General features: G+C 43.4%; 1 protein-coding gene across 15 annotated transcripts in view; it reads right to left on the bottom strand.

The window, feature by feature from the left end:
• The window catches only part of PLD1 (phospholipase D1), a 205,714-nt gene that overhangs the window by 160,776 nt on the left and 23,936 nt on the right, over positions 1–21,002 (bottom strand). For 2 of the 15 annotated variants that reach the window (XM_072752218.1, XM_072752220.1), the window contains exon 1: positions 12,493–12,691. The exons of 5 other annotated variants lie outside the window; for them this stretch is intronic. The gene's annotated coding sequence lies outside the window, so the exon portion shown is untranslated. Of the gene's footprint in view, positions 1–4,612; positions 5,039–12,492; positions 12,692–21,002 lie in introns of those variants that run through there. 8 more of the 15 variants (XM_026007756.2, XM_026007758.2, XM_026007757.2 and 5 more) reach the window with 6 other exon arrangements.

The raw sequence follows: 21,002 nt of genomic DNA, 5'->3' as shown, positions 1-21,002 counted from the left end.
AAATGATAATGTGGGGATCCCTGGGTGGCGCAGCGGTTTGGTGCCTGCCTTTGGTCCAGGGCGCGATCCTGGAGACCCGGGATCGAATCCCACGTCGGGCTCCCGGTGCATGGAGCCTGCTTCTCCCTCTGCCTATGTCTCTGCCTCTCTCTCTCTCTCTCTCTCTGTGTGACTATCATAAATAAATAAATAAATTGTTTTAAAAAATGATAATGTTTTCTTAAAGGAAATCTTAGATTTGCAAGCTATTTGAGGAAAATTAAAATCATTCTTAAAGCCACCACCTTAAATAGATTACAGGTGATGTGAACCTACAATTAAACTTTGGTACATCTTGTTCTCATTTTTTTTCTCTCCATAATAGTTTTTTCCCCCAAATAAAATGTTTAAAAATACTAGTATGTGGAAAAGTATACAGAGAAAAGAAAATATAAGCTACTAGAAATTCCCACCTTCAGAATAATCCCTAAACCCCATTACCTTAAGGTGATTGTCATTTCTACTCTCCTTAAACATAACACACACAGAGATAGGTATATTTTAAACATGGCCAAGTATGTGATGCACAAACAGTTTGATGTGGAGTGTTTTAAGTTAAAGATCTATCACCACCACTTCCTAATACAATTTTTTCATATAGTCGCAAAATTGTTGCCTAATGATTCATCACGCAATTTTCTTCTACTACGTTTTGATTATTTCTAACCTTTTATGATAATAACTGAGTATCTTTATACCTAGAGCTTTTATACTCCTACTTGGAAAACTCCAATCCATTACCCTACCCGATTCCTTTTGTGATTTCTTCTATTGGTTTTAGGAAGAGAAACTGCCTCCCCATCCAAAGAGCAGAATTGTTACTGTTTGATTTCTTTTCTTTCCTTTTCTTCTCCTTAAGCTTAGTTCCTTAATTTGTGGGCTATGTTCTTAAACATTGTTAAAGATTCCAAACTTACGTGTCACATGTTTGAGTTTTAGCAAAAGCTGGACTAAGTTATTTGCCCAACATTTTCAAATGCACATTTACATGTTTAAAGGAAATATATGTCTTCTATTCTTGGCTTTCTACTAAGCCTCAGAAAGCCCTCAGGACTGACAAAATAACCAGAGCTTTGATTATCAGCAGGAAATCATACTGGGTAGGAATAAAGAGGACACTCATACAGGCCAAATTAAAGCTAAACAATTGGAAGATCCAAGTTCCTAGCCTTAGTGGTTTTATTATTTTAGCCTTTTAAAGTCTCAAAAGTTCCAAGGCTAGCTTAAGTACATAGTTAAAAGAGTTTCCAATGCTGTTGGCTTATTCTCCACGTGGACAGGTCACCATTGGTCTCATTCAGTGACCATGGGCAAATTCTATACCTTACCATTGGTCATGAGCAGAACAGGCGAGAAAAAGCTCACCTCCCACCCAGTAGACAAAGAACACCAAGGACATTCCTTACTGGTTGACAATGGATCAACAGAAACATCTTTGATCATGAAGAGCAACACAGATGTCTATGTTTATATGGTTGTTTCTCATTAATAGGAACTATTGGATTATATTTCCCAAGAACATCCACTTCTCATACTAACCCCCCCCACCCCCCCACCACCAGCACCACCAGAGCACTCATCTGAGGCATAGCGCTGTTACTGCTGCTACCTGCTAGGACTTGGATCAATTGCATAACCTTCCTGGGACAGTTTCCTCAATTGTAAAATGAGGATAAGGACAACTGGCCTCTTAGGGTTGTTGTGAGGAGTGCATGAGAGGCTTAGAACAGGAACTGCCCTTAGGAAATGGTTTTAGTGGTAGCTGTTGTTGTGTTTTTATTACCACCACTACCTCTCCTATTCCTGCTATGATCAGCATAACCACTCTTGCCAGAAATGCTAAAATATAAAACATAAATCGGGTTTTTCAGAATAAAAGGGGGAACTGGAGAGGTCCATGGTCAGATCAGCCTCAGGAGTAAAATCTGTCCTCAGACTTTGCAATCCATCTGGGAAGTTAGTAGTCACAGTCTGGGACGGCTGGCAGCACAATCCGGCCCCCACCCTCAACACACACACTTTGTGATACATGAGCACAAGACACCTGCGCACCAGCCCCTTCAGAGAGCAGGGCTAAGCCACAACCCAGGACTGAGGTGTGAAAAAGGCAGTGGTGGCACTGCTCACCAGAGCCTTTCTGCAAATCCTCCAAGGCCCGAAACTGCAGACCAAGAGCCAACACATCCTTCAGAAGGGCACCGCGAAGATCCAGACCAGAGGGTAGAAGGAGAGTGATTTGGGCCATCAATGGACTTATCAAGGTTCAGCAGTCAAAAAACCCACTTTAAAAGAAAATTATTTATTTATTTATCTGATAGAGTGAAAGTAAGAGAGAGAGAGCATGAGCACGGATGGAAAGGAGAAGCAGTCCAACGTGGAACTGAGTCCAGTCCAATGTGGGACTCGATTCCAGGACCCCGAGATCGCAACCTGAGCCCAAGACACGTAAGCACTTCACCGGCTGAGCCACCCAGGCACTCCTGAAAAACCTACCTCTAATATCACAATGACTTCTACATATTTGTTTCTTCCCTCAGAGTGCCCAACTTTCACCGCCACTCAGTTTTCCTGATATTTGGGGTGTGGGCCAATTCAAAATGGGCATTATTTGCCAAAGGATTCGTCTCCAACCTCGAAGCTCTGGATTATTTTAAATCAAAGTAAGGATCACATGCTGCTGCATCACCAGCTAGGCTCATAAGCCATCTGCGATTTAGGAGACACTGAGTACTCTGAAGAGGAGCAAGAAGGCATGTTTGATAAAAAGTAACCAGCTCAAAGCCTCACTTAAAATTAGATGGTATGGAATGAGAAAAATACCCGTCTCTGCTTGACTCCAGGCAAAAGGCAGAGACGTAACAAAACTAAACCAGCTGGGCAAGATAAGAATAAGAATTACGGCATGTGTCCTTCAAACCTGGAGTCAGGAATAAGATTTGCTTAGCTACTTTATCCTCAAATTACAGATTCCAAACTCCTTACCAATATGGTCTTTTTTCCCCTCCCCACATTCAAAGGAAACTACTGTAATGAATATTCTTTGGGAAAACCCTAAAATGTGGCTTTTAGGGAGCTTGCCCTCTTATTCTCTACTTTGCCACATTTGTTTATTTGTGCCTCTACTCACTGGTATTTTGTTTGGTTCTCCTCTCTAGATGAAAGGCTGTGAAGGCCTTGGGAACACAGAAACAGATCTCCCAGACAAAATGAGTTTCATGTGGGCTTTTTAAGACTTTTATCCATGCTAATTAAGCACAAGTATAATTAATGAGCAAAATGTCCCAAACTATTGTTTTTTTTTAATCACTGGATAGCTACAATCACGTTGACAAAAGTCTTCCTTTAAATTTTAAATTAAGAGCGTTAATGATTCATAATAGCATAATAGTACAAACATGCAGTAGGAGCATATATTGAGCAAGTTAGAGCAGGCTTGGCCTTTTTTTTTTTTTTTAAATTAAAATGACCTCGTGGATTTGCTATTAAAAAAAAAAAAGATCTGCAGAGGCAGGGGCAACAATATAACTGGACCGCTGTGTCTCAGGGTATAAAGTACAGTTAATTTTGTTATCTTGAAATGGCACATAATCATGACTTTACAACTCCAGCCTCAGCAGATATGGAAACTGTGATCCTTAGGAACTGAGGTCCCTAAAATTTAGCATGTCACTTCAAGAACCCTTTGAAAGTTCCTTTTTTTAACCCCTCTTTTCCCTCAGTTTTATTTTTTTAAACAGAGAAGAACATGAAAGGATGGATCCTTTCTAATGCACCATATTTCCCAGCGGGGTGGGGGGGAATTAAAAGGGCAGGATAAAATAGCAATAACAGAAGCAGATTCGTATTATTTAAAAACACAAGCACATTACCTCGAACTAAAGCACACTTAACATAAAAACAAGAATAGTTCATAGGGTCCCAAACTTTAAAACATCATCCAATCTAACTACTCCTGCAGATGAATTTCATGCTGGGTTACTTTGGTGACAAACTAATAAAGATAAAACTGCTCTCCGGGTCTTTACTGAAATTAAAGAAGACACCCCCTTGGTACTTAATGTCATTCGCTGAATTTCATTTTATGACCATTAGCAATACTGCTACGTTTCACAAGGCACACTCCCTTTTTCATCAAATTTACTCCAAAAGAAACCTCAGATTCCGAGGAAACTACCCCAGAATGCAAACAGTGACAAAAAAAAAAGGGATTCAGTCCAGCTTGAGCCACCTGTACACTCCGCCCACATCAATAGCTATGCGGGTATTTTATGAGGCATTCTAGAAAAATGCCAGACTCTTCAAAGAGAAAAATTAAAATGATATTCTGGTTCATTGTAACTACAACAAGTAGGCCCAAGGGAAAACCGCGCGTCGGGCACGAGAGTGAGGCACAGTGCTACTAGCTAGACGGCAACACACGGCTGCCTAAGGCTCCAAAAAAAATAAAATAGAATAGAAAAAATGGAAAAAAAAAAGTACAATCACCCATGTACGACAATCACAGTTACGCCTAGAGGATTTAACGGGAGGACACAAAGACAGGAACCGGGGAAAAGGAACTGAAAATGCTCACCACCGAGTATAAATCTCTAGACTGCAAATCCAGCATACGCCGTTTCCTCCCAGCTTCCACGTGCATTTAATATTGTCAGACCGTGCCTGTGCTCTAAGGAGGATCCTAACCCCCTAACCGACCCGGGATCAAGCGACTCCCGTTATTTTCTACAAGAGCACAGCCGCGGCTCACATGCTATGCTGGCTCCCCTACGGCCCGTGAGCAGAGAAAGAAAATCTGACACGCAGCACGAAGTCCACGGTGTTCTTTACTAACCTGGTGCCCCTGTGAAAGCAGCCGCTTCATACTGCTCTACTGAGAGAATCCTCACTTAGGAACCTAATCTCCAAAGCAGCTGATAGCCCAGAGGGGAGGAAGGAATCCACATGCACAAGGAAGGCAGTTTGTTCCCAACTTGGCCACTTAAACCCTAGCCAAGCCCACAAAGCACTTTAGCCTATAAGCTTTAGTAATGAACTTGAAACCACTCCCCATATGTTAAGCAGACACGGGGCGGCCGTGAGAACCAAAACCCACGTACACAGTTGAGCAAAGGCTTCAGGCCTCATTTTTGAACTTGCTGCCTAACAAAACCGTAACTCACACACACACACACACACACACACGAAGAGAACCCCCACTCCCTTCTCGCTCCTCACATACTGTATTAAAGTGACTCATTCCTTTTAAATAGGAGGAATACAGTCTGCCCCCCCCCCCCACCCCTTAGGGCCATGAAATTTGAATTTTACAATGTTGTCCCAGTGGCTAACTAGTGGTGATATAGCACCGCAATTTCACGGTGCGTAAGAGGGACATATGAAGTTACTATTTCTTTTTTTTTTTTTTTAAGATTTTATTTATTTATTCATGAGAAACACACACACACACAGAGAGAGAGAGAGAGAGGCAGAGACACAGGCAGAGGGAGAAGCAGGCTCCATGCAGGGAGCCCGACGTGGGACTCGATCCCGGGACTCCAGGATCACGCCCTGGGCCAAAGGGGCAGATACTAAACCGCTGAGCCCCCCAGGGATCCCCTGAAGTTAGCATTTCTGAGAGAATCAAAGTCACGTACTGTTTTCAGATTTGGGGGGGCACAGGATTAATTAAGCCTAACATCTCAGTAACTTCTAAAAATCAAGTTCAAGAGAAGGTGTACTAAAGAAACTTCTAAAAAAAAATTTTAAAATATAGAAACTTCTAACTTTAATTTTTTTTAAATTTCAGCATAGCTAACACACAATGTTACGTTAGTTAGAAATGTATAGTACAGTGATTCCATATTTCTATCCATTATACTGTGGTTCACCCCAAGTGTAGCTTCCATCTGAGGATCAACCTAACATGATCCTCACTAGGTGTCCGTGAATCTAAAAACCACTCATAAATCAGTTTCACCATCTACACTAAAGTTACATTGATAAGATCAAAGATTTTTTGGCAGTATTATGGTTTTTTATAGTTTAAAATGCAACTGAGGGCAGCCCAGGTGGCTCAGCAGGTTAGCGCCGCCTTCAGCCCAGGGCGTGATCCTGGAGACCAGGGATCAAGTCCTGTGTCAGGCTCCCTGCATGGAGCCTGCTTCTCCCTCTGTCTCTCTTTCTCTCTGTCTCTCTCATGAATAAATAAATAAAATCTTTAAAAATATATAAGTAAATAAAATAAAATGGAACTGAACAGGACTATGGTTTTAAACTGAGAAATTTAAATTTTATCTCTCATTCTAGGAATGTGCAATTGATAATCTCTTTAAGGCGTTTTTATCTTAAAACAGTCCATAATATTCCAACACATCGCTCAAGAAATACTGAAAATCCATACTCTGCTTTTCAGCACAACGTGTCCACAGTACCACACACAGTTTGCCCCTAGTTGTCAACTCTAAGGACAGCTTTGATTGTCCTGGCTTGCTTCTGATTTCTACTTTATTTAATGAAGACCTATTTAACATAATAGTCAAGATTACCTAACTCTATTGTTTCTTCTAAGCCAAAAGACTGGACCAAAGTTTCAAGGAAAACTCGATTCACTTGCTGCCAAACAAGATTTACGTGTATTGCTGGTAAAATCAAGTTACTCAAAACCTGTGAAACTGAAGTCATTAGCATGAGCACAAGATCAGGCATGAAAAAGCTGGAGATTCCCCGGGATCCCACGCAGGCCGCACCTGCCTGCCTCCGCCACCCACTCCTGGGTCAGGGCTCAACGTTTTCTCATGGGGTCCCTTTAGAATGAGGAGGTCAAGAGGATCACCTCAGTGAGAGGAAAAAAAAAAAAACTGAGATACGCGGCCCTTGCCTTAAAAAGGAGCCAGAACCCCACCTGGTGGCAAAACTGAGAAAAGGCTGGAACAGTTAAACCTCAGCAGAAATGCAACTCTCAGGCTGGAAGAGAAAAAAGCAGAAAAGGATCCATTTTAAGAGCACGTTAATGCCACATAAAATGTGTGGTAAAGGTCATGGAAAGTTTGCCCCACACGCACAAGAGCAGAATATTTCTTGAGGATCTGAAAATACTCATGTAAAAAAAAACTAATTGCACTGAAAATCATCTCTTTTTTTGTGATCTGGTTTGCAAACATATACAATGATTTACATTCCCAGAAAAATCCTCTGATAACTAATATTAATCTCTCCTTTACCCAAAAAGCTGTGAGAAAAATGCCCTTGAGGTCAACATAAATCTCTGAAATGGAAGAAATATGGATAAATCCCCAGCTCAAGTAGCTCAGTACTGGTGGGACAGTGCCCCGCGCTCTATGAAAAGGCCATACCCCTAAGATAGTTTCTGCCTCTCTGCCAAAAGTATTTCCTTTTGTCTCATATAAATTACTTCTGCCAAAATCAATGTGCAATGGGGATGAGAAAATACTGGGTTTCAGTGGAGATGAAGAGTAAATATTGGGTTTCCAATCACACTAGAGTAGCAAACTCCAGAAAAAAATAATAGTAGGATGTGACTTTTACTTATTTATCTATTCATCCATCCATCCATCCATCCATCCATGAGAGACACAGAGAGAGGCAGAGGGAGAAGCAGGCTCCATGCAGGGAGCCCGATGAGGGACTCGATCCCAGGACCTCGGGATTACACCCTCAGCCAAAGGCAGATGCTCAACCACTGAGCCACCCAGGTGCCCCAAGATGTGACTTTTAGATAAGCCCAAGCCACACTACTCAAGCTAAAACTAATAATAATAACAGCAGCTAATACTTAGGCTCTTACTATAAGAGCTTAAAGGGTGGGCATGGTTCTTAACGGGTTCACAAGTAGTAGCTCACTTAGATCACAGCCCCGTCTTTCTATGCCAGCTTCACAGACGAGAAAACAGAAGCACCCACAGAATCAGCAGCTTGCCAGTCAGCCAGTGGTGGAGCCGGGATCAGAACCCAAGCAGTCTGGCTCCGATGTAAGGGCTCCTAACTACGTACTTTAACAACTCTGTTCCTCCCGAGTGTGCAGCACTTGGGAAAGGCTGCCAGGCCCTGGTCAGACCCAAGGGAGGGGGAGATGGGAGAAGAGAACTGCTCCGCAGACAGTCCTCAGAGTGGGAAAGGCTTAGAGCAAGGCGGCCACAGACGGGGACCAGAAGGCTCCAGGACAGGTGGGGGACCCCCAGGCCGAGGGGACCCACTCAGCCTTCCAGGTCAAAGAGGGAGCCGTGGGACGGACCACTGGAGGGACCACAGGGAGCAGGAGAAAACCCTGCAAGGGAGGCAGGCGTCCCCTGATGGCAAATGACAGGGGCAGAGAGGCACAAAGAGAGTCTGACCCAGAAAGGGAGCAGATGGGCATGGGGGAAAGCTGAGTAGGCGCGAGGCCTTGCGGAGTAGAAATTAAGAAGACATCTCCAGGCCACGGGAAGGGCAGACCAGGACGTGCAAATTTACAAGAGTTTACATTTTCCCAAGCGAGACCAAGGGGCTGGGGCAGCAAGGCAGGCAGCAGGGATGCTCGCTAGTGCTCTCCCGAAGCTACGTTTGTGGCCTGAGCCTGGTGGGGGGTGTTGAGGCCACCTGCTGGGAACAGGAGGCCCCTGGCAGGCAGAGGGCTGGCAGAGACAGGCCCAGGAGCTGGACTTTGGTTTCTTTTAAGATTTTATTTACTTGAGAGAGAGAGAGAGAGAAAGAGAGAGAGAGAGGATGAGCGAGCAGGGGGACGGGCAAAGGGAGAGAAAAATCCTGAAGCAGGCTCCCCACGTAGAGCCCTACACGGGGCTGGAGGCCAGGACCCTGAGATCATGACCTGAGCCGAAATCAAGATTTGGAAGCTCAACCAACTGAGCCGCCCAGGAGCCCCCAGGGTGAAGTTTTAAGGCAAGGGGTTCCTGAGGATCTCAAACAGAAGTCAGGATGCGGGTGGGGGACAATTTATTTTAATTTTTATTAACCTCTAACTGAAATTGAGCATTCCCCTCCACTATGAATGTAGGCAACAATCCAAGTAAAAGGAGCCATACCTGTGACCTGTGAAGTCAAAGATATCTTCATATCACATTACAATTGTCACAAAGTATCATTTCCACCCGTCACTGCTTCAAAGTTATAGTGGCTACTAGACCTGCCACTAGTTCTTGATAGGCAATGCATTAATAAAGTATATATATGTAAGACAATATTACATATTTTTTGATATATGGATAACTGTAGATCAGTATAATTGGTTTCCTTCCTAATCCTCTATGCATTCTAATTTTATGCATTTTAGTTTAGGCATTAAACATTATTCTGAAAAGGGATTCCTTAATTTCACTATTGCCAATGGCATCCCACAAAAATAAAGAACATCTAGGGGCACCTCACTGGCTCATTTGGTTAAACATCTGACTCTTGATTTCAGCTCGGATCATGATCTTAGAGTCATGAGATCAAGTCCCACTGCAGTGGGGTTTCTCTCTCTCTCTGCACACATGTGCATGCTTGCTCTCTCTCTCTCTCTCTCTCTCTCTCTCTCTCCAAAAATCAATAAATAAATCTTAAAAAAAAAAAAAGAACATCTGGGGATCCCTGGGTGGCTCAGTGGTTTAGTGCCTGCCTTCCGCCCAGGGCATGATCCTGGAGTCCTGGGATCGAGTCCCACATCAGGCTCCTTGCATGGAGCCTGCTTCTCCCTCTGTGTCTCTGCCCCCCCCCTCATTAATAAATAAATAAAATCTTTAAAAAATATTTTTAAAAAAGAACATCTATCTGATTTAAGGAGGAAAAGAAAAACCCACAGAAAGATATTTTTAAAAGGAATTCAGAAAAGGGGGGAACCTAGTGAAACGACCCAGGGTTCAACCCCAGGCGCTCTGACTTGTGTGTTCTTTCCTCCACCGACTACACACCCTAAAAATAGTATATAAAAATCCTTCATCCCTTCATTTGTGTCAGCAAAGTGCTTTCACGTGTATCAGCTCATTAGCTCATCACAAAGGCCCAGAGGAGGAAAAGTCAACCCCAACTGCGTGACACTTCAGAGAGGCCACAACCCAGGAAGACCCCACTCCTGGGGGGGGGGGGGCGGTGCAGGTGAGAGGACGTGGCACCTGCCATCCCCCTCTGTGGGGCTTTGTCAGGAGCGCAGAGGAGCATGTGAAGTCTATGCCTTTTGTCACATCAGCTAGAACCCGATCTGGGGAGGCAGGCACGGTGAGCGCAGAGCCTGGCCAGAGGATCCTGCCTCCCTCCGGGTTACCATCTGCAGGCGAGGCTAACAATGCTTCGGATCCTAGGCTCAAAGCTCTTTTATTTAGTTCTCATTGGCCATCCAGAGGGGGTCACAAAATTTACAGTATTTCGACTATCTAATTCTCCTTTGGCTATGGCCAGCACAGAAGCCTGTACTTAAGCAATTAGTCTGAGATGAGATAGATGAGCTGAAACAACGCCCTCTCTGTCCTCTCCCCACTGTGCCCGCCAACGGGCGTTATTATTTAATCCGTGACACGTGTCGCCAGCACTGCCTTCGTGACAACATCGCTTATTGTCCTCACCTCCACTCTCCATTCTGCAACATCTGTCACGGCTCATATCTGTATTTTATTTACTTTGCTGCTTTTACAGGGTCACTTCCTCAACTGCCACAGACAGCTCTAAAACCTACTCTAACCCCCAAAAGGTAACAACATTTTGTAAGTTGGTAAGAAGAAGAAACTTAAGGTGTAGGTTACAGACAGCCTTTTAGGTCACCGCAAATTTACACCAAATGGTATCATTAAAGCAGATTTTATCTCATAGCCAACGAAATAACCTATCTTTATTTATTTTTTTTATAACCGGATCAATTCACAGATTACGTGGCGCCTTCTCATACAATGCACTCTTTTCCTCTCTACAATGTGGCTTTATACGACTGACATAATACGGTCTTCTGAAAAACAAGTTGGGTATTTCTTAGCATGCCTGTTAAAACATAAATTAGTATGTTTATTAATGGGCCTTTAATTTCCAAGTTCCCTATTCTTTCTTTCTTTAATAAGGAGCCACAGTAAAAATGGGTCACTTGTCTCCTACTCGCATCACCTAAAAACTAAAAATGGGAATTCTTGTGGGTAAGAACAGAAGTTCAAAATTGGTTTCTAGATCCTGGGCACAGAAGAATGGAGCCCTCCTGCTGCTGCCTCTCTGTGGACGCACGGGCCCAGCACAGCCACCCCCTGAATGTGCTGTGTAGGGTAACCCGCCGGCCACCAGCCTGGGGGGAGAGGGGCAGGGCGAGAAGGGCACCGAACCTGCCTGCAACAAGCTTGTGATATGTTCCCTTCTTTCCTAACCACCCAGAAGCACTTCCTGCCTTGCTTGCCCAATCTACCTAACTGGAAGGATCTGGTGCCCTGGCGGTTCCTGTGGCCTGAAGCCATTTGCTTTTGTGCCTACCCCGTTTCCTTTACATTGCTCTCAAACAGCTTCCTCGTTATACTTCTTTCACCAGTCACAAAGGTTTATTCAATTCTTCACACACCCCCCCTTAGTTTCTTCCTCTCCCCACCCTCTCCCACCCCACTTCGGGTTTGTGTCATTACCGGACCTGTGATGCCCTTCCCTTTAAAACCAGTAATAGACTAAAATCCTCCCCAGATTTCCCTGTGGCAACCCAAACGCACAGCCTCCACAAAGCCTTCTCAGATCACCTGGATTTAGAAAAAAAAAAAAGTTTTTATGTATCACACCTAGAATAATCAGCAGCAAGTGCATTAGACAATTAATCGTGCCTGATGATATTTCTGTTGCAGCCTGGATTGGTTATTTAAGTATCCTATTGCATTTAGCTTTTCATGTAGTTATACCTGTTTCCCCCAACTAAATTATCAATAACTGCAGATCATAGGTTACACCTCTAAAATCAACCATTGTAGAAAGCATACACCAGGCAAAATTAATTTTACCTTACATAGCATTCATATCTATTTGTTGATTATGAGACCTAAATATTACTAAGTAGCAATTATAATAACAACAAAATGACAGCCAACACTATCACCACACTATCTTACTACACCCAATATTTTCTTTGACATTTTCACATCTGCCCTGTGAGGTACATACCATTATTTTCCCCATTTCTCAAATGAAGAAAATGGGGCCAGCAAGGTGAACTTGCCCACAGGTATCCAGTCTACATATATTTTTTGAGCACCTGTTATGTGAGAGGCATTGCTAACAGCATTTAATGATTCCAAGCAGAAATGCCCCATCCTTGGGGAACTTGTATTCTATTAGGACAGGTAAGCTATCAACAAATAAATATCAAACCAGATAATGGTAGGTACTAAGAAGAAAACCAAAGCAGAGTTAGGGACTGTAGAGTGATCACAGGTAGGCACACACTCCCTAGGTAGGGTAGTCAGAAAAAGCCTCCCTGGGGAGATGACACTTAGGCAGAGACCTGAATGGAGTAAGGTAAACTGTAATTACCTGGAGAAAAGGTTCCAGGCAGAAGAAACAAACAGCCCTGAGGTCAAAACAAGCTTGGAGTGCTCGAAAATAAAAGAAAGGTCAATGCAGTCAGAGGCTGTAAAAGAAAGAGCAACAGAAGAGAATTAAGTCAGTAAACAGGGAAGTTTGACCATAAAGCTCTGTAAACAACTACAGTTTTTTCTGCCAAAATATAATGGAAAAGCCTTGAAAGGTTTTAATGAGGGGAGTGAAATGCTGTGACATTTTAAAACATTATTCCAGTTGTGGGGCTAACGAACAGACTAAGAGAAAGCAGATTACTTAGGAGAATCTTGCAGTAAGCCAGGTGGGAGATGTTGGTGCCTTGGTGTGAAGACAGACCCAAGAGGATTTTCTGATGTGAGCTTTCCATCCTCTGTATGAGATGTAAAAGAAAAAGAGGTGTCAAGGAACACTCTAACTATGACATATAAAGCAGCAGGGAGAAAAGTCCAGTTACTGAGCTGGGACTACTGTGGGTGGTGGAGAGTAAGGAGGAGTAGAATGTTTTAGAGGCAAATCAAGAGCTCCATTTTGCAGGGATTAAGCGTGATATACTTCGTTTTTTACTTTTTTTTTTTTAAGATTTTATTTATTTATAGAGAGAGCACACAAGTGGAGGGAGGGGGAGAAAGAGAGGGAGAAAGAGATTCGCAAGCAGACTCTGCACTAAGCATGGAGCCTGACATGGGGCTCTATCTCATGACCCCAACCAAGATCATGACTTGAGCTGAAATCAAGAGTCAGATGCTTAACTGACTGAGCCTACCCACATGTCCCTAATATCATCTTTTAGATACCCAAATGAGGATCAGTAGAATGTTGTATATAGTCGTCTGGGGTTTGGATATAGAAGTCTGGGATTCTGAACTGAGTTATAAAATTGGCCTTAAATAACATATTTATACCATGTGACTGAGAATGGATAAAGCACAGAAGGCTAAGGACTGAGGCTCGAGGCCCTCTAACATCTAAATGTTAGGAAGAAGAGAAGAATACAGCAAAGGAGGCCAAAAAAGAGCCGATGAGAAAGCATGGAAAACGTGATGACTCAGAAGCCAGGTGAACAAAACGCTTCAACTCTACAGTGATCAGTTACATCAAAGGCAGCTGAGAAATAAACAGGAAGACTGAACTTGCCATTAGACACACCAACAGAGGACACTGGTGATGGGACGAGTGGTTCTAGGGGACCTGGTCACAAAAACCCACATGGAGTGAGTTCAAATGAGAATGTGACCACAAGACATTGCTGAGAGAAATTGATGACCTAAATAAGTGGATATACCATGTTCATAGATTAAAAACTAAATACTGTTCAGATGTCAGTTCTCCACAAAATGATCTAATTTAACAATCCTAATCACAAACATCTCCCTGGACTTTTCTGTAGAAATTGACAAGCTGGTGCTAAATTGTGTCTAGACATGCAAATGGCCTAGGAGAGCCAAAGCAATTATAAAAAATAAGACCAAAGCTGGAGGGTTTATACTATCTCACTTTAAGATTTTGACTAGTAAGTCTACAGTAATCAAGACAGTGTGATACTGACATGGAATCAACAGACAGAGCAACAGGACAGAACAGAGAGCTCAAGAACAGACCCACACTTACATGGGCATTTCAATTTTCACAAATCAACAAAAAAATCCAATAAAGAAATGATCTATAACTGATGCTAAAATAACTAAATTCCTGTGTGACAAAAAATAAATTAATAAATCTCAACCCCCAACCTTATACACAAAACTTAATTTCAGGGGCACCTGGGTGGCTCAGTCAGTTAAGCATCTGCCTTCAGCTCAGGTCACAATCCCAGGTTCCTGGGATCAAGCCCCGCGTCGGGCTCCCTCTCAGCAGGGAGTCTGCTACTCTCTCTCTCCCTCTGCCATTCCCCCCACTTGTGCTCTATGGTTCTGTATCTCTCTGTCAAGTAAATAAATATTTTTTAAAAATTAATTTCAGATGGATCATAACCCTAAATGTAAATGCTAAAACTGTAAAGCTTTCAGAAATGACACAGAAAGCAGTAAACACAAAATTAGACTTCATCAAAGTTAAAAATTTCTGTTCATCGAAAAGCACCTCGGTGTCTCAGTGGGTTGAGCGTCTGCCTTCAACTCAGGTCATGATCCCGGAATCCTGAGACCGAGCCTCACATCATACTCCCTGCTTAGTAGGGAGTCTGCTTCTCCCTCTCCCTCTACTCCTCCCCCCACTCACGCTCTCTTTCTCCCTCATTCTCTCTCTCAAATAAGTAAATAAAATCTTTAAGAAAAAAAAAAAGATGCCATTAAGAAAACAAATAGGTAAATCACAGCCTGGAAGAAAATAAATATAAATCATATATCCGACGAAGGACTATAGTTCAATAAAAAGAGAGCAAAAGATTTGATGGGACATTTCACAGAGGAAGATTAGTAAGCACATGAAAAGATGCCTAATGTTAATATTTATCAAAGAAATTTAAATAAAAAGCACAGTAAGATATCGCTACATACATAAGCACCGGAGTGGACAAAATCAGACACTGGCAAGAATGTAGGACAATCAGAATTCTCATATACTTATTGGTCCACATATAAAATGATACAACCATTTTAGAAACAGTTCTGGCAGTTTCTTATAGAACTAAACATATACCTACCCCGTAACCAAATCATTTCATGCCGAAGTATTTAGTCAAAAGGAAACACATAACCGCAAAAGGACTTTTATGTTTGCTCATGGTTTTTCATAACAGCTCAAACCTGAAAGAGCTCAGGTGTCCATCAACAGGAAAATGAAAAACAAAGTGATATGGCCAATGGAATGATGCTTAGCAAAAGGCAGGCATGAAAAATGTACATGATATGGATGAGTCTGAAAAATAAATGCTCAGTGAGCGAACTTGCCAAAAAGAGTACCTACTAGAGCACGAGGGAGCTTTCTGTGCTGATGGCCATATTCCATCCCTGGATAAGGGTTGGATCCCAGAGGTGGGTGTGCATTCATCAGAACTCTGATGGGTTCACTCAAGATTTGTGCATTTCAGTGTAATTTCACCTCAAAAGAGAAAATAACTATAAACACTGAACTCCAGTTAATAATATGCACACTGAAGTGTTTAGGAAAGAATGCACTATGCCTGCAACTTAGTTTAAAACATATCCAAGCAGGGGCACCTGGGTGACTCAGTGGCTAAGCGTCTGTCTTGGCTCAGATAATACAAGAATTTGGAATTAATTAATTAATGAAAAAATGAGATAAAGGTTTTTATAAAAAAAAATGTATTAGGGGCAGCTGGGTGACTCAGTGGTTGAGCCTCTGCCTCTGGCTCAGGGCGTGATCCCGGGGTCCTGGGATCGAGTCCCACATGGGGCTCCCTGCATGGAGCCTGCTCCTCCCTCTGCCTCTCTCTCTCTCTGTGTATCTCTCATGAATAAACTTAAAAAATCTTTTTAAAAATAAATAAAATGTATCAGACATAAGATGGGTTGATGCAAGGATAGGAGTATGAGTCGATGGCAAGATACGTGTTACAGCAATAAGACAAAACATTAGTTGCAGAGTCTAAGTGGTGGTTACAGGGATATTCACTTTAAAATTCTTTCAACTTTGCTGTATGTTCGAAAATGTTCATAAAACACTGGGAAGAGAGTAAAAGGTAGGGAATTGCAGACAGCAAGAGCAGACAACTCCCTCATCAAACAAGTTTTGCTCTAAAGAGGAACAGAGAGAGCACCTGGGTGGCACAGTCAGCCAAGCATCCAAGTCTTGTTTTCAGCTCAGGGCCTGATGTCAGGGTTGTGGGATTGAGCCCCCAGTCGGGCACCATGCTCAACGTGGAGTCTGCTTAAGTTTCTCTCTCTCTCTCTCTCTCTCTCTCTCTCTCCTCCTTGGCCCCTCTCCCACCCATCCCCGTCTCTAAAATAAGCGAATCTTTAAAAAAAATAAAATAAAGAGGAACAGAGAGGTGGGGCAAAGCTGGTGAGAGACAAAGGATTCAAAGGGGTATCTTTGAGGAAGAGAGATAGTATAGAATGTTCGAATAGTAGGGATGACCCGGTGAATAGAGGAACACAGGCGAAGCTAGTAAGAGAATCCTGCAGAAACCAAGTTCTGAACAGGCAAGAGCACCAGACCCGGTGGGTCGGAGGTAGTGGACCTCGGCCAGGAGCACACACAGCTCATCCACGGAAAAGAGCGCAGCTCTGGGGGACATGGGTATGTGTGAAGGCAGGAGGATGTGGCAGGGGGGAGAGGAGGTGCTCCTCTTCTCGCTGCTTCTAGTTTCCTAGTGAAATAAGCAGCAGGATCATTAGCAGAGAGCAAGACAGACAGACAGGAGGAGATAGTAGAGGTTTGAGCAAAGAGGCAAAGGTGTGAAGCAGTCAGAAAGGGAAAGAACGAACGTGGTAGGATTGCCAGAGAGCGCTGAGCGTCCCTGGAGAGGGTGGAAGGATGGAGTTCGGGTCATCAGAGGTGTGTGCGCGCGTGTCCCAGGTATGCTCAGCTGTTTGGAGCAGAGTTGTGCCTGCAGAACCCTGGTTTTCACCGACACTGGGTTTTGCAGGAGAGTGAGCGAGGAGCGAGGTAACACAATGGGCCACAGATGAAAAGGTGAGTAGAAGGGGCTTTGACAGAAAGCAAAAAGGTAGCAGTCAAGGGCTGGAGGTAAAAAGCATTGATCTGGCGAGGTCAGGAGTGAGCAGAAAAGCTGGTGGACGGAGGAGCTGGGATTTGGACCCAGATGGCCTTCTCCTACGTCCACTCTCCTACCTGGAACGCCCTTTGGCACCTTCAGCCCTCCGGCCTCTGTAATTCTCTGTGCTTGGACAGGCTATGTACCAATTTTGTCTTTTTTAAGGCTCTTTAGGACCATTTGCCCTCGTTTGCTCAAAAAATAATTTTTGTAGAAGTGTTCTCTATTTTCATGGAATGGGAAATACAAGACGGAGTTGGTATGATTTTTCATCATGACAAACTGGCTGTGAGAGAAACATTTATTCTCCCACACGTGCCTTCGGGCCTTGTATTCCCTACTCCTAAAAGGAATGAGTTGCTGCTTGGAACAAAACAAATAGGACATTAGAAGGATTTGAAGGAACTAGACTCAAAGTAATTATTTCAAAAGAACTTATTTTAAAAACGGGTGGTTCAATCAGTTAAGGATCTGACTCTTGGTTTCGGCTCAGGTCATGATCTCGGGGTCGTGGGCTGGAGCCTGGGTCAGATTCCACACTCAGGGGGGTCTGCTTGGGATTCTCTCTCTCTCTCCCTCTCTCTCTCTCCCTCTCTCTCTCTCCCTTCTCTGCCCCTCCCCTCATTCACACTTGCACGCTCTCCAATAAATAAATCTTTTAAAAAGAATTTAAACATTAAGTCACCTCACTCTCAAGAAGAAGAAAAACAAAAAGGATGCCACGACTCTTTCAGGCCTTTAGAATTTTAGACGGACTTTTCATTGGGTATTTGAGAGACTGTTTTAGGGTACCACACGTTCACTGGCATTTAAGCACTCACTATAGGAATTATTCCGGATTCCGCAGCCCAGCCTTCTGCTCTTCAAGTTCAGGCCTTAACCACCCCCCTGCACAAACATCATGTCCCAGGCAGGTGAACTGTCCCCTTCCTCCTACAAGAGCCCCCCAGCCTCACCCCTGACCTTCTGATCTCACTGTTCCCTCCATCTAGTCCGTCCCTTCCACCTGCACTATCTCTGCCCATGCACATCCTCTCATCCTCCAGGTTCCGGCTCAAACACAGACTCCAAGCCAACAGTCACCACACTCCTCTGGAGCTGCCAAAGCTCTACATCGGCACCTCTTCAGATGTCTATCCAGTTGCACCTGGTATCAGCTATTGGAGGCCAACAGAATCTAAACCCCACTCCTTACAGCGAATCGTCTTTCAATCTGGAACTCTCCATGATTTATCTTTGTATCAGACTCAGAATGCCTCACACAGTGCCTGACGTAATAATTAACCAATAAACAGCTGTTGAGGTCATGATCTCAGGATTCTGGGATGGAGCCCTGAATCAGGGGTCTGCTTGTCCCTCCTTCCTCTGTCCCTCTTCCCCCCTCCCCCCCCCCCGCCCAATTCATGCTCACTCTCTCTTCTCCCAGATAAATAAATAAAACCTTAAAAAAAATAAACATCTGTTGACAGGACAAACATAGAGGAACCAACGGGAAAAAAGTTCAACACAATGGAAGGTGTACCTATTTTAAGCTCAGCATTCTGTGTCTGACAGTAACTCAGAGCTCCAGATTGTTTAGTCATGGGTTATCGCCAGAGTATCCTCCAAAAAGTTCACCCCAACTTAAATGCCCATCGTGAAATTCTAGCAATTTATGTATGTGCCCTACCTGTATACTAGCGCCGTCTAACAAATACACGGTGTGAAACACGAATGTGAACCACATGTATCATTTAAAATTTTCTAGTAGTCACATTAAAAAGTGAAAGAAACAAGTGAAAACAATGACATTTTATTTAACCAAATTTACCCAAAATACTATGTAATTTCAACATACGATTCATATAAAAATTATTAAGGAAATATTTTACATTTCTTTTGTACTTCGTCTTAGAAACCTAAGGTGCTTTTTACACTTAGAGCACATTTCAGTTTGGACTGGCCACATTTCTGGTGCTAAATAGCCACACGTACCTATATCAAGCCAGACAGCACAGATCTAGAAGGTCCTTAAGGATGCAGGCTAGTTCTTTCAGCCCTATATACTCCACAGTGATTTATATGCCACAAGCATGTAAAACCAAGTGTGTAAAAGCACCAAGCATCACACTTGTTGCATAGAAAGGGTTCAACGGCTGCTGGCTCCCTTTTTCCCTTACATGCAACAGACACTCCATAAATGCCTCTAGGATTAAACTTCCAAGGTGGAAATGGTGCTTCACGATTAAGGCCATCAGGCTCGCGTTGCTCTATACCCTCCAAGGACCCTTGTGACCTTAATGTGGTTTCACAGCACATTTTCCTGGCATGAGAATGTTTTACTCACCAATAAACTATCCGAACTACACAGAAATAATAGCTTCTTAAATAAAATTGTATCCTGGCCTTCATCAGTCCCCAGTGAGTTTGGCTTCTAGCAAATGTATAGAGTTCATTCGCCCTGGGCTGAATTCATAAAAGTGGATCCAAGATTCGAGAAGCTAGAACCACGGGGGAGCCGATCTGAACCGGCTGGGCTGACTAACCCTCCGTTAGTGCTTCAGGGGCTAATAAAGCAGCTGAGTGACCTAAGCATTTACTTGGGCCTTGAGTTCTCAAGGAATTAGAATAGGGGAAACAAGTAAGAACCCTAAAAACATCTAACATAATTAACTATTATTTAAGAATTCAAAAGGCATTTCGGGATCTCGTTCACCCCAACCTCAAAGCAACATTATAATCATAAATTTATATTGGATGGTACCATAAAAATTGTAATTCGAGCATTCACGGTGTCTGAGCGTCTGTGATGCTTGATTACATGCTCAAAATGCAAATGAACAAGTCTATTATATATACACATACATAACACATACTTAATACAAAGCTCAACCCCACAAAATTTCAAGTAGAATAGGTAATGAGGGAATTTCCCCACCAAGGCTGGTCTCTGGTGCAAACGTTCTAGCCAAGCAAATACATATCACAACACACGCATTGCCTTGTGGTTGTGTCTCATGCTAACCAACTCCCTTTATTAATAGGTCATCCTTGCTTTAAATCTTCCCTCCCCTGCCTGCCCGTTCTCAGTTCCCCGTCCATTCCCCCAATGCACTGATGCAGCATTCACTGGACAGTCATCGCGTCTGGGCACACTGGGCATCCAGCACACGACAGACAATGAGAAAATGTGGTCGTGGCCCCGAGGAAGCTTACAGTTGAATTCTCACTCACTGCTCCTTCCGCCTTCCCACTGCTGGCTTCCCTCTGAGCCGCCCAAGGCTGCAGGCCTGCGCAGAAGTACCCGCTAACAGGAGCCTGGCTGGGGTTTTACGGACCCGGCACCATAAATCAGGCTGTCTGGTGACTCTCCTTCCTTAGGATATGGTCAGCTGTGTTCAACGCAGACAGACTTTCCCAACGAGTTATGCTGACACGGTCTACCTGCACTGGGTATTTCTCCCCTTTTTTCTTAAGATCAAATTACTTTCCATTGGCAATTCCTGCCGGTTGGTTTTGGTTTGGTTTATTATTATTATTATTAAATAAATACCTGGGTGCCCCCAAGTGGGTGAAGCTTCTCTCACACCTCAAGAGCTGACTATACAAAATGCAGCACCCAAGAAACACCCCACAACCATTCTATTAACCTGTGAAGGTTATGAATTCATGCACCAGGAAAGGGATCCAGGGCATATTTGTCTGTGCTATAATTTATTTGATGTCAACATACCCAGAAAATAAAATTATGGACATTTCCCCCCTTTTAATGCTCATGGTATGGTGTTCCTGTTCACGGTGTTTAATGTTCAGGGTGTGGGGTGTG

This window comes from Vulpes vulpes, chromosome 3 (assembly GCF_048418805.1).
Source record: "Vulpes vulpes isolate BD-2025 chromosome 3, VulVul3, whole genome shotgun sequence".
NCBI classification, from domain to species: Eukaryota; Metazoa; Chordata; class Mammalia; order Carnivora; family Canidae; genus Vulpes; species Vulpes vulpes.
Note: the sequence above shows the minus strand (reverse complement) of the source record. Positions and strands in the feature narration are given on the sequence as shown.